Source organism: Perca fluviatilis, chromosome 7 (assembly GCF_010015445.1).
Source record: "Perca fluviatilis chromosome 7, GENO_Pfluv_1.0, whole genome shotgun sequence".
NCBI lineage: Eukaryota > Metazoa > Chordata > Actinopteri > Perciformes > Percidae > Perca > Perca fluviatilis.
In genome coordinates this window covers 4,773,878-4,792,633 of record NC_053118.1, presented here as the reverse complement: position 1 = coordinate 4,792,633, position 18,756 = coordinate 4,773,878, and the positions used below count along the sequence as shown (strand labels likewise).

General features: G+C 43.5%; 1 long non-coding RNA gene across 1 annotated transcript in view; it reads left to right on the top strand.

Annotated features, from left to right (window-relative positions):
* LOC120562618 overlaps positions 1-17,696 on the top strand; it is a 51,736-nt gene extending 34,040 nt beyond the window's left edge. Inside the window, exons 2-3 of the long non-coding RNA XR_005639797.1 lie at positions 12,071-12,259; positions 17,561-17,696. This is a non-coding gene — a long non-coding RNA (uncharacterized LOC120562618). The remainder of the gene's footprint in view (positions 1-12,070; positions 12,260-17,560) is intronic.
* The last annotated feature ends 1,060 nt before the right edge of the window (positions 17,697-18,756 follow it).

The following is an 18,756-nucleotide window of genomic DNA, read 5'->3' as shown; positions in this document are numbered from 1 at the left end:
TACATCTCGTCCCTTCATATCACACTGCCCTTAAGAGGGGTAAAGTACAGACTGTGCACATAAAAGACTGGTCAGTTTGACGCTTGCTTGGATCTCCAGGGGTGTCTGGATTGCACGGAGTGGAATATGTTCAAGGAGTCCAGCTCTGATATTAATGAATTGACAGATGTTATCAGCAGTTGGATCTCATACTGTGAGAGTACGGTTATTCCAACTAAGGTTATTAAAGTATATCCAAACAGTAAACCATGGGTTACAAAGTCCCTGAAGATGTTATTGCATGAAAAGTATAGGGCTTTTAAGGAAGGAAACTTTCAGATACTACATAAGCTTCAAAATGACATTAAAAGGGGAATTAGAGCAGGTCAACTTAAGTACAATATAAAATAGAAACACAGCTCAGGATGAATAACCTGGGCTCTGCCTGGGACAGTATGAAGACAATTGGGGGGCTTAATGGAGGGGGGAGGAGTAGGCTTGAACTGAACAGTTACAAGTCTGACTCACTGCTGGCACAGGACCTTAACAGGTTTTATGTCAGATTCAATGAACGTAGTGTCATCAACTGCTTTAAACACTGCAGACCTAAGAAAAGTCCAGGCCCAGATAATAATAGCAGCCACCAGCTGAAAGTGTGTGCAGAGCAACTAGGTCCAATATTCTATGATATATTCACCTTGTCACTCTCCCAGCAGAGAGTGCCATCTCTATGGAAAGTCTGTGGTGGTGCCTGTTGCCAAGGTTAGCCACCCCAAAACCCTTAATGATTTCAGGCCTGTTGCCCTGACCTCCTTGGTCATGAAATCCTTAGAAAAACTTATAAAAGTTGATCTTTTAGCTAAGGCGGAACTCCTTTTAGATCCATTTCAGTTTGCCTACAGTGCCAAGAGGGGGGTACAAGATGCCACCATCACCTTACTCAACTTCCTATATAAGCATCTAGAGCGGAGTGGGAATCATGCTAGGCTACTCTTTGTTGATTTCTCATCTGCTTTCAATACCATACAACCTCATTTGCTAGCAGAGAAATTACTCAGTCATTTTAACCTTGATCTGAGCTTGGTAGGCTGGATACTGGATTTTCTCACTCAGAGATGTCAGAGGGTGAACAGTGAGCTTTCCAGTGAGTTAATATCATCCACTGGATCCCCACAGGGATGTGTCCTGTCCCCTCTGTTGTACATCCTATACACCAACGACTGTTGTAACCATCATGATAATAGACACATTATTAAGTCTGCAGATGACTCGGTTATTTTTAGCCTTCTTAGTGCACATGAAAATGACCATGGTCCAGTGATTGATGATTGTGTTGCCTGGTGTGAGAATGCTTTCCTTCATCTAAACATTACAAAAACTAAGGATATGTCCATTGACCTCTGACGTCATCCCAATGTCCCCTTTAGTAGTGTCATCAAGGGCCAGGACATAGACATGGTGCCATACTACAAATATCTGGGCACCTTAATTGACAACCAGAGAATACTTGTTATTACCTTCTGGCTTACGTTTTAGCGCCCCCTTGGCTCTTAAACAGAGATACAAAAACTCCTTTATTCCTCGTTCCATTCAGGCACTCAACTCAGCTAAGAGGAGGTGATAGCCCTTGCTTATATTAATTACTACTGCTGTCAAACGATTAAAATATTTAATCGTGATTAATCGCATTAATGTCATAGTTAACTCGCAATTAATCGCAAATCTTTACCCATTTTAAATGTCCCTTGATTTCTTTTTGTCCCATTATTTTTTCTCATTTTAATGATCTTAACATGATACGATATCTTTAAAACGGTGCCTGAACCGAAAGATATTATATATATATATATATATATATATATATATATATATATATATATATATTTAAAAAGGGGCACCTTGTTCAATTGTATTTGTCTGTTCTGTATGTTCAAAAATATAAAACAATAAAAAGTGGATCTAAAAAAAAAAAAAAAGGAGCACAAAACGGTGAAAACAACCACTGGATGGGAAAAGGGTATTTTACAATTACAGTGACTGCACCACGAGGCTGGCGAGGCGAGCAACATGACATCATGACTGTGTTTTTCAGACAACAGCAGCTACAGTCCGGTGTTGGAATCATCTCCAGTGAAATACAGACTTTACACCATTTAGTTGTAAATATTTTAACCTTGTTTAATCCAGCTACTAGCTAACGGTAGGCTAACGTTACCTGCTGCTAAGTGTAGTGTTGACTGGCCTCCTGTGCGGCAATGTTTCAGTTCCCTCTAACGTCCGTTTTCGGAGCATCAGAGAGAAGCGTAGGCATTTAAGTGGCACCTAAATAAGGCACCAAAATCCGCGTTGCTATTCAGTCCGGTAGATAACGGTTGTTAAGGCACCGGTGCCGTATTAGCACCGGGTCTCGGACCCCATTCAAAACGGCGATTTTCGTCGAAAAGCGACTAGTTTGCAGATATGTACTACTCTTTGGCCTGCTCGCAAGCAAGTGCAAACAAGTGTGTGCAGCGTGCATGTTGTTTTGTTTCTTTTGTTGTTTCTCTTTTTTGTTTGGTCTAGCTAGATCCGGTGTGGTGTTGTAGTTTTTCTAACGTTACTAGTTGTTGCAACAGCATGTGAAAAAAACTACGTTTGCTGGGCCAAAAAGAACGTTAATCTCGCACTAAAAAAATGTACGCCGTTAAAATGGGTTTGCGTTAACGCTGTTAATAACGCGTTTAACTGACAATTACCCCTGTATTTATTTATTTATCTTTATTATTATCATCATCTATCGTTTAAGTTTTTGTAGTTCTTTTTACTTTTATTATGGTTCCAACACAACTCTGCTACTATTCATTCTTAACTCAGGCTGAAGGTGCTTGTTTTTATTGTTGTTTTTATTAAGTTAATTGTTGTGTGGTTTGTGTTGTATATTTTCATGTGATGTCTTCCTGCTGCACAAAAATTGCCCTTCTGGGACAAATAATAAACTGAAATGAACTGAGAGCTGAGGGAACGTAATTAATTGTGAGACAGTTTGGGACTTCCCACTGTTTCAAGAACCCAAATCACCACCAGCAGATCCACTTCAACATACTGTATGCCATACGACATATTGGACTCCTCAGAAGAGATACATCTCTAAAGTCATTCCTACTCCCTATTGCACGTTCTGTCAACCTGAACAAACTGGAACTTTCCTGCACATGGTCTGGGAGTGTGAACAGGTGCATGAGTTTTGGAATAAAACTACATCAATAATATCTGATGTGATAGGATGGCGAATTCCTACTGACCTGATTGTTTTGTTACTTAATGATGACTCTGAATTACATCTGCTTGGGAGACAGAAGAAAATTTGGCTAGCCGGCTCAACCGCAACCAAGAAAATTATAGCTCACCACTGGCTGCTCCCCCTCTCCCCCACTCGCTTTGTATAAAACAGTGGTTGGCGTACTTCCTAGACATAATTATGCTGGAGCTCTCTACAGCAAGGATTAACAAAGCCAAGTCATCGACTATAGACCTATGGAAAAACGCAGCAGCACAAGTATCAGACCTAATGACCTCAACACCACAAGAATTAGAGGAGAGCGACTAGGCAAGTTGTGATTTTTGTTTTGTTTTCTTGTATATTGGTTTGTTTTGTTTTCCCCGAGACCGCAGAGGGTGGGGGGTGGGAGAGGGTTTTGGTTCTTGTTTGATTGTAGTTGTTTGTTCTGTATGTTCTATGTTAAAAAATATAAAAACAATAAAAAATGTATCGTTCCACAATAGTTAGAATAACAGAATTACCCTCGGATGGTGGGAGTCCAGTCACGAAATCCACAGCGATGTGGGGCCATGGGCAATGCGGGATGGGTAATGGACGTAGAAGGCCAGCCGGTCTCTGATGAGAGGACTTGCTGCGTGCACAGACTGGGCAAGCTGAGACAAACTCTCTGGTGTCAGATGACATGGTCAGCCACCAGAAATGCTTCTGGAGCAGGGAGAGAATACAATGAAAACTGGGGTGGCAGGCAATGTTGTAAGAATGTCCCCACTGGAGTACGGAGGAGCTGGCAGATGGCGGGATGAAATTCTTATCAGGAGGACAGTTATCAGGAGCTCCAGGCTGACTGCAGATAAGAGAGGTTTTTGTGATCCGTCCACACCAAAAAAGGATGAAAAGAGCCCTCCAGCTAGTGCCTCCACTCCTGAACCTCCAGTACCACAGCCAGAAGTTCCCTGTTGCCAACATCATAATTCCTCTCCGCAGGTGTCAGCCGGTGAGAGAAAAAGGCACAGAGGTGCAGTCTGCCATCAGCAGGGGAGCGTTGAGAAAGAACCGCACGAACACCAGAGTCGGAGGCATCAACCTCCACCACGAACTGGAGAGCGGGATCTGGATGAATGAGCACAGGCGCAGAGGTAAACACACGCTTCAACTGTCGAAAAGCCATGTCAGTGGCATGCAACCATAAAAAGGGAACTTTAGATGAGGTGAGCTGTGACAATGCTGCTGCATCTCTGCTATAGTTGCGAATGAATCTTCTGTAAAAATTAGCAAACCCCAAAAACCTCTGCAACTGCTTACAGGTGGAAGAGATGGGCCACCTGGCCATGGCCTGGATCTTGGCAAGATCTTCCTAACTGACCCTTCTCCACCACGAACCCTAAGAAATTGGGACATGGAACTCAAATTTTTCAGCCTTAACAAAAAGTCTGCTCTCAAGCTGTCTCTGTAACACGAGTCTTACATGTTGAGTGTGTTCATTCATGGCTCTCAAAATGCATGACCAAATATTCAAAATGGCCAAGAGGGGTATTGAAAGCAGTTTTCCATTTGTCTCCCTCCTTTATCCTGACAAGGTGGTAGGCGTTGCGGAGATCTAGCTTGGAGAAAACGGTGGACTGGTGCAAGGGGCCAAAAGCAGGGTCAATTAGTGGCAGAGGACACTTATTTTTTTACAGTCATATCATTAAGGTCCCTTAAATCAATGCAAGGATGTAAAGACTTATCTTTCTTGTCCACAAAGAAAAACCCCGCCCCAACGGGTGAGGTCGGATGAGACCTGCAGCTAAAGAGTCTGTGATGTAATGCTCCATAGCCTCTTTCTCTGGCTTGGACAGGTTATAGAGCTTGCTGGAAGGTAGGGTTGTATCTTTAAGTAAGTCAATGGAGCAGTCATAGGGATGGTGAGCACTGCATGAAAAGTGGGATTTTTGTCAGTAGGCACTGTAGATTGTCGTGGAAGTTCAGGTTTACGACTGCACACAGCAATTTACAGGCAACACCGAAAACTGCCGTGAATTGTCGGAAATTGACGTGGGCCTTGCTTGGCAATTGTCCCCCCATGACCCCCCCCTTCCCCTAATTCTAGGGGAGGCTTTACCATGTAAATGAAAATGCTGTGAGCTATACAAATGCAAATCAGGGTAGCAGAGGGGGAGTTTTACCCCAGGTGACATTTTTCTAAAAGGGATTAATTTCATTTTAGGAAAATCTCTGATATAAATAGATCAGGCTCACTATAGCCTAATTATAGACTCTTACATTTTAGCAAACAGATAGATTTTGGGCTTCTCTGTGAGCTTAATTCCCATTTGTTGTGTAAGCTGTTTGTTGTGTGCTAATAAAGCTCTCTTTGAATAAACATTTTTCTTTCCTCAATAAATTCATGTCCTTGATGTTAATACAGTGTAGTCCATAGCATAACAATGACATGAAAATACAACATAATAGCATATATGAATATTTGTGATCTGCCAATCAATCACGAGTAATTTTTCTTGTTTAAAAGCAGTGGTTTCAGCCAATACCTGAGTGAAGAAATTCAAACCAGGCCAGACACTCTCTGGACAGGCGTGGTGTCGCTGCTATTCATATGCTAATTAGAGCCATTAGCACCTCCACGGGAGCTCTCCACATACGTCATGGTTCGTTTCCGTCAATATGTGGCACAGACGAACGCAACGTTCACAGGCTATAAATTGTCGTTAACTGCCAAAAATTTCCCGGCGTTTACGTTTACAGGGAAGAAAATCCCACTTTTCATGCAGTGGAGGTGGCAACGACAAGGCTCTATCTTTACTGAAAACCTCCTGGAGTTCATGGTACATATCAATGGGTTTGGGGGGCTCAGCTGGAGATTGGACACCAGGGAGAGTAGCTGAGTGTAAACAGTATGCATGACAGAATATACTCCAATTAATGATGGAAGCAGTAGTCCAGTCAATATGGGGGTTGTGTGGCTTAAGCCATGCAAGACCGAGGACTATGGGGTCATTGGGTGAGGGGACGATGACCAGAGAAATTACCTTGTAATGGTTACCAGAGAGCTAGTCTATATCCTTGCTCCGTTGCCGCCAGAAATTTCGCCAGATTTCACTCATTTAGGCTGGATATCTGTTGCCTTGGGCTTCCTTTTGTTAGGCTTTGGTTCTGACCCAGCAAACAGAGAAACCAACACAGACTAGGAATACAATTAACAGAAATAGTTTTAATGATAGTTCAGTTCTTAAGGTAAGGACCAAGGAAAGCAAACACGGGGTAGGTCAGCTCTGGGCTGGATAGAGGCTTGGGGCAGGCAGGCAGAGGAATGTCCAAAACTTTCATGCAGCAATCCAAACGAGATGGTTGGAGTGAAGGAATGAGTCGAGCTGGCAACAAGGCACACAACAGCAGCAGGTCTCACGGTGTAGGTTTGAACAGGAACAAAAAACAGGACATAAGCAAAAAACACAAGGTAAAAACTCAAAGACAAAAACTGACTCACTTAAACTTAGGAACCTAATTACTGCACCAGTAGGCACGACAATCTGGCAGCAAGAAGGGCCAAGCCCAGGAATATATACTACAGGTTTGCTGAGTGGAATTGGAAGCAGCTGTGCAGGTAAGTATCAGTGGGATTGCCAGCAGCTGCGCAGAGAGGTAGATTCCCAGCCACGCCCCTAGACCAGGAGTCCAGGAGTGTTTGTCAAACACCCAAACAGACACCCAACACACAGTGGGGACAAACACAGATACACACACCACGCACACATTGGGGACAAAACAAGGGGAGAGAGGCACACAGAATGGGAAGAACAGCTGCCCACATAACACCTTTGTGTTGGCATTTTCAACATTTTGCATTCTGGGAGCACAGTGCTCTAGTGGGACAATAAGGTACTAGGAGCTGTTCTAGATAGGATGGTGCTTGACCATTTAGGGCTTTGTAGGTCAGGAGAAGGATTTTAAAGTCAATCCTGAATTTTACAGGAAGCCAATGCTGAGAAGCTAATACGGGAGAAATATGATCTCTTTTCTTAGTTCTTGTCAGAACACGTGCTGCAGCATTTTGGATCAGCTGAAGAATCTTAAGGGACTTATTTGAACAACCTGACAGTAGGGAATTATAATAGTCCAGCCTGGAAGTAACAAATGCATGGACTAGTTGTTCAGCATCGTTTTGAGACAGGATATTCCTAATTTTGGCAATGTTACGAAGATGAAAAAAGGCTGTTCTTGAGCTTTGTTTTAGATGGGCGGTAAAGGATATGTCCTGATCAAAAATAACTCCTAGATTTCTGACAGTAGTGCTGGAGGCCAGGACAATACCATCCAGAGTAGCTATATCTTTAGATAATGAAGTTTGGAGGTGTTTAGGGCCCAGCACAATAAATTCAGTTTTGTTAGAGTTTAACATCAGAAAATTGTAGGTCATCCAGGATTTTATATCTTTAATGCATGCTTGAAGTTTAGCTAACTGACTGGTTTCGTCTGGTTTGATTGACAAGTATAATTGGGTGTCATCCGCATAACAGTGATAGTTAATTGAGTGTTTCCTAATAATATTACCAAGACCATTTCACGACCTGGCGTGAGACCGGGTTGACCAGGGAAGGAACAACTTGTACCAGGACAGCAAGCGTTGCTGCTCACAGATTGCACTGCATTACAGCAGTAGTAAGCAGGACTATAGGGACTCCTGAAACTGCAGCGTTCACTGTTGAGGTGCTAAAATAAAAAGGCAAGGCGAAACAATGACATTAACACCACATCCAGTTAGCAGTGGTATCTCATTCATGGTGGATAAAATGTCTGAGCTCATTTTGTTCAGCCAAAGCAAAAGTATTACTGTTTTTACTTAAGTAAGTTACCCGGAAGAAATAAGGACCAAATAAACATTAAGTTTCAGTTTTGCTATCTTGATCACCCACTCTATCTCTGTATTTGTTTCTTGTCATTTCCTCTGTTAGCTGGCCTTAGCTGCACCTACTGTGTATCCTTAGTCACATTAATGTGTGCAAACAGCAACAATGCAATATGCACAAATAAAGGCCGAAAATCTTGAATTTCAAATTATATATGAAAAAATGTTATACTGCAATATTTGGCAACCATGAAATGTCTTTTCTACAATCACAATGCCTGTGTGGGACTATATACTGTATATCTTAATCAAAGATACAATATTTATTAAAGCTGCAACCAGCGATGTACGGGCTCTCGCACCTCTCTGCACATTGGGGATATCGGCAGTACAACGGTACATACGGCCAGTATAAGAGGTGGGGCAAACCTTTACAAATGAAAAGGTTTGGCATGCACTTGACGGCACTGTATACACATATACACGGGTACGTGTAAACGAACACTTTTCTGAAAACTGACATGAAATGTCATGAAAATATCCATTTATGAAAATAGCCAGTCACGTGTAAACATAGTGTAGCAGGTTGATTGGTCGCAGGTGGTTTCAATCACACTCACTCTCTCTGGACCAATCAGGAAGTAACTGCATGCTATATAGGCAGGGGGTTTGACCTCTTGACACTCTTTACTCTTTGTTGCTGGAAGCACATTTCCGATTTGGGTCCTTATGCGTCTGTGGTGCAGTCACTGTTGTGCAACAGGTAATGCAGCGTGCTTATTTGTTTGTTACCTAAAGTCCTCGTTTGTGTTAGGATGGGCATTACAGCGTGTATTGTCTTTTGCAGTGTCTCCCTGTTACAAACCCGATCCTTCCTGTAACGCAGTGGTTCTCAACCTTTTTTGTGCCAGGGCCCCCCATCAAATATTATGTAGGCTAATTGCCCCGAATTTAATGATTACGCCCTAATATAGGCCTATTATTGTTGTAACTATTGTTATCAAAAATAATCAATCAAATCATTGAATGACAAACAACACATATATTAGTTTCCCAGGTATCAAAAAGCCATGTGAATAGCAATATTTACAGTTTTTTTTTTTAATGCAACCATTTGACATTCAAATTAAATAACAGCAGCCAATCAGAACTACTAGATATGTTACATTCAAACTATAATTAGGTATTATCAAAAGGCCTGCTGCATGGTGTGAACCTCAGCACCTTTGTATAATATGAATGTCCTTTTTGGTTGTAGCTTGGGTGTAAGAAGGTTAAAGGCTTATAAATAAAATGTATTATTATTATTACAAACACTAACAGTAGCCAATCAGAAACAGCTAGCAATTTAACATTCAAATCTATTTTTCATTCACATCTACATCTCTAATCGAATTGTTCCAATGGAAAACAAGCTGGCACTTATCAAGGGGTAAAAGAAGGATTACACGCACACACACACAGAAAAAAGGTTTTAATTTTGGTGATGACAAACGACTTGAAGAACGACACCTACTGCCGAATGGAAATAAGTTTACAACCTTTGAAAGTTAGTGAGAGCCCTTTGTTGATGCTTAGAAGAGTATAAATTAGAAGAGTCTAGGCTAGGTTAGAAGAGTCTAGGTTTGCTATCGCCTGTCTTGCGAGTAAATAGCAGAAAAAAATGTTTGGAGAAACGCAACCCCACATTGCGCTGCGTTTTGAGGAGGTGTGAGAGTCCCGTACAGTAAACAGTGACATCAATGCCTCTATCGCTTCAACAAGAAAGTTTTAAAACAGCAAACACAAGCCCTGAATTGCCCGGGAGTTTGGGGAACAGCTAAATGTTTGCCAAACAACAAAGCACAGTTTCTGGCACTTTCGTTCTCTTTTTCTTTCGCGGAAATGAAGCTGCCTTCAGGTACAGTAGGAAACATTGGGTTCTATAAAAGATCTGAAGAAAAACTGTTACTGTGAAATATAATGTCTACTTTTGCTACATTGGGGGGGTTAAAGAATACAACAGGACGTCGCACCACCCTGCGGCAATTGCTATTTTTTCTGAACGCAGCTTCACGCTGAAATACGGAGCTCATTTAAGACGATGCCGCTCTGCATGCCCGTTTTTCCGTCGGGGCACGGAGCTGCGCCAAACAATGATCCACCGTCTCGTCCAGTTGCAGTGCAGTGAACTGGCAGGTTTTTAATGTTGCAGAAAACAGTTTTTTGCAAGTAGTTTGTTAGGTTGTAAAAAGTTAAAACCATGCTTATGTTTTGAAAACAATGTACTTTTGGTCTTATGCTGCCTGCAGCTAGATCTAATCAAATAACTACACCTAATCAGCATTTGTCTGCCTCACCCCAAACTCAAGCTTCTAAAGAATTAATTAGGTCATGTCTGTTATTTAGCATGAAAGTAGATGCTGTAGAAGACTCATTGTCCTCACAGAAAAGGTAACTGTTGTTCCTGCTTTTTGGTTTGAAAATTGATTAGGAAAAAGAATGTGTATTCCTGTAGTTTGGAAACAATTGACATCATTGATTGGGAACTTACACCTTTTCTTTTGAGAGACATCTGACCAATAGGGAAAGATTTAATTTGAGGAACCACCCAGGTGTAGGAATAAATGTGGAATCCAGAGAAGGATTCAGGGCTGCGAACTGTGACCCGACAGGGGAAGCATGTTCGCAGTCCGCTGTTTACAGTGTATTCTATTGTTTTATCATGTCACCAGCGCTGCGGACTGTGACCCCACAAGGGAAGCATGTCTTGCAGTCCACTGCTGGCAGTGTTTTCATGTTTTATGTTTGATTGTGTTTTGACTGTCGTTTTCATTGTGTTGTTCATTAAACCTTTTGCTTAACTTTCAATTGGATCCAAGCCTCTCCTTCCTCCTCAGAAATCAAACGAACACGTCTTTTAGATATTCTCTTAACAAGTTTAAGTGTAAACAAGTATTGTTATTGTGAATCTTTGGTTTAAACTAGCTTTCAAACAAACGCCCCCCAAGGGCACCTCAACGCCCCCCTTTCCAAAATATTGCTTCCAACGCCCCCCATCATCTTCTGAAGGCCCCCTGGGGGGCGGTACCGCCCCCGTTGAGAAACACTGCTGTAACGGAACCGGGTTGAGTGTTGCTGCTGGTAGGTTGGACAAATCTTTCTCCTCTTTGAATATTTTAATGTATGAGTGTTTAAGTAATCGGCCGTTTTATTGTAGGCTCTGTGTAGCTGTACTATCAGCACTGTCGGTGTATTGGTGTGAAGCTCCCTGACGGGTATGTATGTATACCAGTGGCATCGCGTGTATTTTCTTTAATCATAAACAGTTTCTGAATTTGGTTTGTTTGTGCACGCCAGGGTTGTAAAATTGCTTCGCTTGTGCTGGTATCTGCACTAGCCCCTCCCTTCCCTGCCATGCTGCTGTTTTGTCTCAACTGACTTCTGTTTCAACCACTGTCAACGGGTTGTAGCTACACAAGCTCACTCCAGGCTTTGAACGTCTCTACACGCCTCACAGCGCCAGGATCTGTTGCCCAAAGTGTCCGACAGGGCTGTATTTGAGTGATTGTGACACAGATGATAGCTTTGCCTTTTTTGGCTTGCCCGTGCTTGCTAATATGTGTATGGAGATTGGGGTTTTTGTTTATGGGTTTATTTGTTAAATTATGATTTAACTGATTTTTGGTTAATTTATATTTCTTTTGTTTAAGTTCTGATAAAAAGACTCATTTCTGTGGAAATTCTATTATCTGTTAATCTTGGTTATTTTTGTTGGCTCTAGGCCACTAGGATTAAGTGATATTTGGTTTATTTCTGTTTAAGTTGTGATAAAGACTTTCATTTTTGTTGAAATCTTTATGGTTTATTTGTTATTTTGGTTGTTAGGCTCTAGGCAGCCATTAAGACACCTTTGCTGTCTAGATTTGCCTGAGATTGAAGTTGTTTATTTATTTTTGGTTTATTGATTCATGTTCTCCCCCCATTAACTGAATGTTCTTCTCCCATAGGTGCTGAGTGCTGAAGGTGGTGGTGTCTGTGTCCCCGGTGGTGGTGTCTCCCTCCTGTGTGCTGTGTTTTCCCCCTTGGTTTATTTTGAGTTCTTCACCACTGTGTGAGTGTGTGTGTGTGCACGCTCACGTGTGATTGGGGTGATCCTTCCCTGAGACTCCACACCCCTTGACCCTGTCCCTCCACCGGTAAGCCCTCAGCACTTATTTCCCATATTTAGTGTCTGGTATTTTAAATGGTATTTTATATTTGATGTTTTAGTAATTGTATTAATAAAATCATTGTTTTTGACGGAACTACGTCTCTGGCTTCATGTTTGACCATTTGCAGGGGGAAGCGCGCGAAGAAATAAAGCATCAGCCTAGTACAGAGCGAGGTGACCCAACCAAAATTATAGCAGCATTACAGGAGTTGTATGGCTGTTATGAGTCCTACGTAACCCTCCAGGAAGCTTTCTTTTCTAGACAGCAGCAGGAAGGAGAGACACTGCAAGAGTTTTCCCTTGCTCTGATAAGTCTTATGGCATCCGTAAAACAGAGTGCCCCTAATGGCATGCCAAATTCTGAAGTATTGTTGCGCGACCAGTTTGTGGAGCACGTGCCTGAAGGTGCTCTCCGCCGTGAGTTAAAACAGTGGGTGCGCCGGAAGCCTACTGCGGTTCTACTCAAGGTTAGGGGCGAGGCCATCCGGTGGGAGCGCGAGCGTTTGCCTGGGGGTGCTAGGGGCCGAAGTCATTCCGTCCCCTCTGCCTTAGGCATGCAGTTTGGAGTCCAGTGTGGTCCTCAGGGTTTGAGTACCACCCAAGCCCCCTATCCCAAAAGAAAAAAAAAAAAAAGCAAAAAAAAAAAAAAAAACCCAAACCCCAAAACTTTTCCCCCCAAAACCCCCCCCCCCCCACTTAATCGGCCATCTTATGAGGGCCCTGTTATATGTCGGCGCTGTCAGCAACCGGGTCACTTTGCTAGGGAGTGTGAGGGGATACGTGCCCCACCTCACACTCAGCCTGTTCTGCCTGCTCACCAACAGTCTAGTAGGCAATTACATCACCTTCCGGCTTCGGAAAACTAGCGCCCGCCGTATTGCAGAGTCACAATTCAGAGAGGGTAGCCACTGGCTCGGAGGTTATCCCAAGTGTTTTGGAGGAAGTTCCTAAGTTGAGTTCCTCTTTTCCGCATCTGGACGTGACTATGGGAGGGGTTAATGTTCCTTGCTTGGTGGACACTGGATCCATGGTGTCTACAGTTACAGAGAGCTTTTTCCTCCAGCATTTTGAGCCATGGGTTAGAGAGAAACTCCAATCTTGCCACTGGCTGCAGCTCCGAGCAGCCAATGGGCTAGCCATCCCTTATATTGGCTACCTGGAGTTGGATGTTAAACTCTGTAGTAAGTCAATGGCAAGGTGCGGTGTACTGGTGGTTAAAGACCCCCCCGGTGATATGTCACTTCACATCCCAGGTGTGTTGGGAATGAAAGCGAGAATGAGAGCTCTTCGGCCAGCATGGTTTGGCCTTGTTCAATCTGCCCTCTGTATCTAGGGCTTCAGAGCCTGTTGTAAAGGCATTGCAACGGTGTCACCAGGCTAGCGAGCAGGCTCCCCAGGACGTTTCAGGCAAGGTGAAGGTTCGGGGCAGGAAGTCCTGCCGCATCCCTGGTGGCATGATGAAGACCATCGCTGCAACCTGTTCAGAGCAGTATTCTGGTTGTGCTGTACTGTTCGAGCCTTTGGATTCTGGTTTGCCTGCTGGACTGCTGGCTTCTCCGGCCCTGGTTCAGGTGGTCGGGGGCACTGCTTACATACCCATTGTGAATGTTGGGGCCATTGATGTGATACTGTACCCTCGCACTGTCGTGGGTACCTTGGATAAGGTCTGTGTTGTCAGCTTGCCTGCAGGGGTCACTGAAGTGCCATCTGTGGTTGCCACTTGAGGTCCTAAGCTGTTCTTCCTGGGGTGCAAGACCAGATTGAGGCCATGGGTTTGTCCTCACTGCCTGCTGAAGAGCAGAGCAGGGTTCGGTCCTTCTTACAGGACTATACCCCTGTCTTTGCCACCCATGATGGTGACGTGGGGTGTACAAATCGGATTGCTCAAGACATCCCTCTTTTGGACGATGTCCCTGTTCGGCAACGCCATAGGCGCATCCCTCCTTCAGAGTATGAGCTGGTCAAGGACCACATCAACCAACTCTTGGAGGCACAGGTAATAAGGGAGAGCAGCAGTCCCTATGCCAGTCCCATTGTGTTGGCAAAGAAAAAGAATGGGAGCCTGCGTATGTGTGTCGATTACAGGCAACTTAACAACAAAACGAGGAAGGATTCTTTTCCTCTTCCTCGGATTGACGAGTCACTGGATGCCTTGACGGGTGCCTGCTGGTTTTCCACTTTGGATCTGGCTAGCGGTTATAACACCTGTTTGGGGGGGAAAGAAAAAAAAAAACAATTTACACCCCATTTTTTTTTTTTGAAAAAAAAAAAATTTTTTTTTTTTTATATTTTAAAAAATTTTTAAAAAATAAAAGAAAAAAAAAATTTTTATAAAAAAAAAAAATGTTTTTTTTTTTTTTTTTTTTTTTTTTTTTTTTTTTTTTTTTTTTTTTTAAAAAAAAAAAAAAAAAGAAAGAAATAGAGTTGATGTTGTTTTTAAAAAAAAAAAAAAAAAAAAAAAAAAAAAAAAAAAAAAAAATAAAAAAAAAAAAAAAAAAAAAAAAAAAAAAAAAAAAAAAAAAAAAAAAAAAAAAAAAAAAAAAAAAAAAAAAAAAAAAAAAAAAAAAAAAAAAAAAAAAAAAAAAAAAAAAAAAAAAAAAAAAATTTTTAAAAAATTTTTTACCTTTTATATAGGGTTCGCCAAGTTGGCGGCCCCGCTGCATAGGCTGGTTGCGGAACTGGGAGGCACAAAATCAAAGAAGAGCAGAGCTTTCTGTGAGGGGACATTGGAAGGAGCAATGCCAGTGTAATTTTGAGGCACTTAAGATCAAACTCGTTACAGCACCTGTGCTTGCTTATGCCGACTTCTCTTTGCCATTCATTCTTGAGGTTGATGCAAGCTACGGGGGACTTGGGGCAGTGCTCTCCCAGGAGCAGTCAGGCAAGGTTAGACCAGTGGCTTATGCCAGCCGAGGTCTGAGGCCCACTGAGCGCAACATGCAAAACTACAGCTCCATGAAGCTGGAGTTTTTGGCACTCAAGTGGGCTATGACCGAGAAGTTTAGGGAGTACCTACTAGGCCACAAATGTGTTGTCTTCACAGACAACAACCCCCTTAGCCACTTGTCTTCGGCAAAGTTCGGTGCTACCGAACAACGTTGGGCAGCACAGCTGGCCTCCTTCGATTTTGAAATCAAATATTGATCAGGGAGGAGTAATGGAAATGCAGATGCTCTGTCCCATCAACACCAACCCAGCAGACAGGAACTAGAGGCCGTGGTCCCTGGTACAGTACTCCCAGATTCCTTACAGCATGCTCAAGTGAACCAAGTTGAACCAGTTCAATCTCCTATTGTTGCCTTGCCAGAATATACACCTGCAGATCTCTGTGTTTTGCAACAGGCAGATCCCGTCATTAAAGAGGCCCTGGTCTTCTGGTGGAGAGGCAATCGTCCCAATGGTGAGGAGCAAAAGGCAGTCTCACAGCCTGCCTTGGCATTGCTGCACCAATGGGACCGATTGATGGAAAGGGATGGGGTCTTGTATCGCCAGGCCTTCCGCCCTGATGGCCTTGAGGCAGTGTGCCAGCTAATTTTGCCAGCTTCCTTAAGGGAAGAGGTGTTGACCAAGGTTCACCAAGACCATGGTCATCAGGGTGTGGAAAGAACATTATAGCTTTTGCGACGGCGGTGTTACTGGCCAGGTATGTCCTCTGCGGCCGCACAATGGTGTCGGGCCTGTGAGAGGTGCCAAGTGGCTAAGGACACCCAGCCAGCTGCTCGCAGCTTCATGGGGCATTTGCTGGCTTCAAGGCCAAATGAGATCGTAGCTATGGATTTCACAGTGTTAGAACCGACTTATAACGGGTTGGAAAATGTCCTCGTTATGACTGATGTTTTTAGCAAGTATACGCTTGCTGTCCCCACCCGTGACCAAAGAGCCTCCACTGTGGCTCAGGTTTTGGTGACAGAATGGTTCTCAAAGTTTGGTGTTCCTGCTCGTATACACTCGGACCAGGGCCGTAACTTTGAGAGTTCTCTGATCCACCGCTCTGTAGGGCTCTATGGCATCGAGAAGTCTCGTACCACCCCATACCATCCAGCTGGTAATGGTCAGTATGAACGCTTTAATCGAACCCTGCACAACTTGTTGCGCACCTTTCCGGTGTCTCGGAAGCGGGACTGGAGTTCCTGTCTGCCACAGGTCCTGTATTCCTATAAAACCACCCCTCATCAGGCCACTGGGGAGTCCCCTTTTCTGTTGATGTTTGGGCAAGAGCCCAGGATCCCAGTTGATTTCCTGCTAGGTAGAGTACAAGATCCTCTTTGTGGCAGTACCCATGAATGGATCCAGGAACATCAGACCCGCTTACGGATAGCTTTTGAGGGAGCTGGGGAAAGGTTAAGGGGTGTGGCCGAGCGTCTCAAGAGGAATTATAATCAGCATGTTCGAGACCACCCTCTGAAAGTGGGCCAGTTGGTGTGGTTGCGCAACTTCAGTACACAAGGTCGTCATAAGATCAAAGATCTGTATGATCCTGTGTCATATAGAGTTCTGAGGGCACCGGCCGAAGGTGGAGCGGTGTACACCATAGTGCCTGTAGACAATCCGACTAAGGCCAGGCATGTTAATCGTGCCCTGCTGAAGGCTGTAGTTAGATTAGACCTTTCTGGTGGCCCTACTGCCTTTCTCTTGCCCCCCTTAGATCACTCCGAATCGGAAGAGGAGTACTTTGGTGATGATGATCTGCTGATTCTCAGGCAGGAGCCTCCTTTGGTAGTACAAACTCAAACCAACCCAGTGTCCCCGGTTTTGGATCTTGTTGGGGCTCCCAGCACTGCGAACGCAGTTTCACCAACCACCCATCCTGACACCAGTGAAGTTGCAGTCCGTCGGACAGCCCGGCCAACAGCAGGCCACCATTCTAATATCAATCGCCTCCTGAGGGCCGTGGGGGTACCGGCAGGTGGTGTGGTAAACCTTCCGGACTCGCTGGTTAATTCTGTGTCGGCCCTCTTTAGACCACGGGATTAGTTGAGGCCAAACCTGTTTGCTCCATCGTCGGGGCAACGATCCAAAAGTTGGGGTAGATTGTAGCAGGTTGATTGGTCGCAGGTGGTTTCAATCACACTCACTCTCTAGACCAATCAGGAAGTAACTGCATGCTATATAGGCAGGGGCTTGACACTCTTTACTCTTTGTTGCTGGAAGCACATTTCCGCTTTGGGTCCTTTTGCGTCCGTGGTGCATTCACTGTTGTGCAACAGGTAATGCAGCGTGCTTATTTGTTACCTAAAGGCCTCGTTTGTGTTAGGATGGGCATTACAGCGTGTATTGTCTTTTGCAGTGTCTCCCTGTTACAAACCCGATCCTTCCTGTAACGGAAAATATTGCTTCCAACGCCCCCCATCATCTTCTGAAGGCCCCCTGGGGGGCGGTACCGCCCCCGTTGAGAAACACTGCTGTAATGGAACCGGGTTGAGTGTTGCTGCTGGTAGGTTGGACAAATCTTTCTCCTCTTTGAATATTTTAATGAATGAGTGTTTAAGTAAGCAGCAGCAGAATATTATATATAGTACTTTAAGGACTTACTTTTTTGTGGCATTTTCCACCTTTAATCATGGGATAGCATAGATATGAAAGGGGAGAAAGAGGGGGAAGACATGCAGGAAATTGCCGCAGGTCGATTCGAACCTTGGAACTCTGCATCAAGGAATAAACTCTATGGGCGCATGATCTACCAACTGAGCTACCCAGGTGCTCTTAAGGTCTTACTTATAGATGTAAGTCTCTTGGCCTTTTTTGACCACAAAATTCCAGGTACTAAGGGGCTATAAGAACTGCTGTAAACGTCCCTATTATGTATTCCTTTTTGCATGCATCTGCCATGAAGATTAGTCAAATAAGTCGCTTACTGTGTACATAAAGCTATACACAAGTTGTATCTGATTTTTGTGTTTGAACTCCTTCCTAATATTTTCCCGGCCATTAGAAAATACTGCCCCCAAAGCAGAAACGTTTTTGATAGAAGGAACTATAGCAGAGGAACTACATTTAGACCCTGGTTCTTAAAAAACAAATCCTGGATTTCCTGCTGTTGAGTTGTTGAGGTTTCCTCTTTATCTCTCAGTTGTTGACCAGTTTGTTTTGGTAGGCAGACTTAAAGGTCTGGTGCTCTTTGGATGCTTTTATATAGACCTTAGTGGTCCCCTTATACTGTATCTGAAGTCTCGGTGCAGAATTACCACCACTAGAGCCAGTCCCACAATGAGATTTCGAGAGGTGGGTATTAACGAGTTACATTTACTCCGTTACATTTACTTGAGTACGTTTTTGAAAAAATTATACTTCCAGGAGTAGTTTTAAATCACTATACTTTTTACTTTTACTTGAGTAGATTTGTGAAGAAGAAACTGTACTCTTACTCCGCTACATTAGGCTATAATGAGCTCGTTACTTTTTATTTTTACCTCTTTGGTATTCTACACGTCATTGTTTTTATCCCCCCCCCCGCGTTCGCCTCATTTTAATGTTTTATTTTGA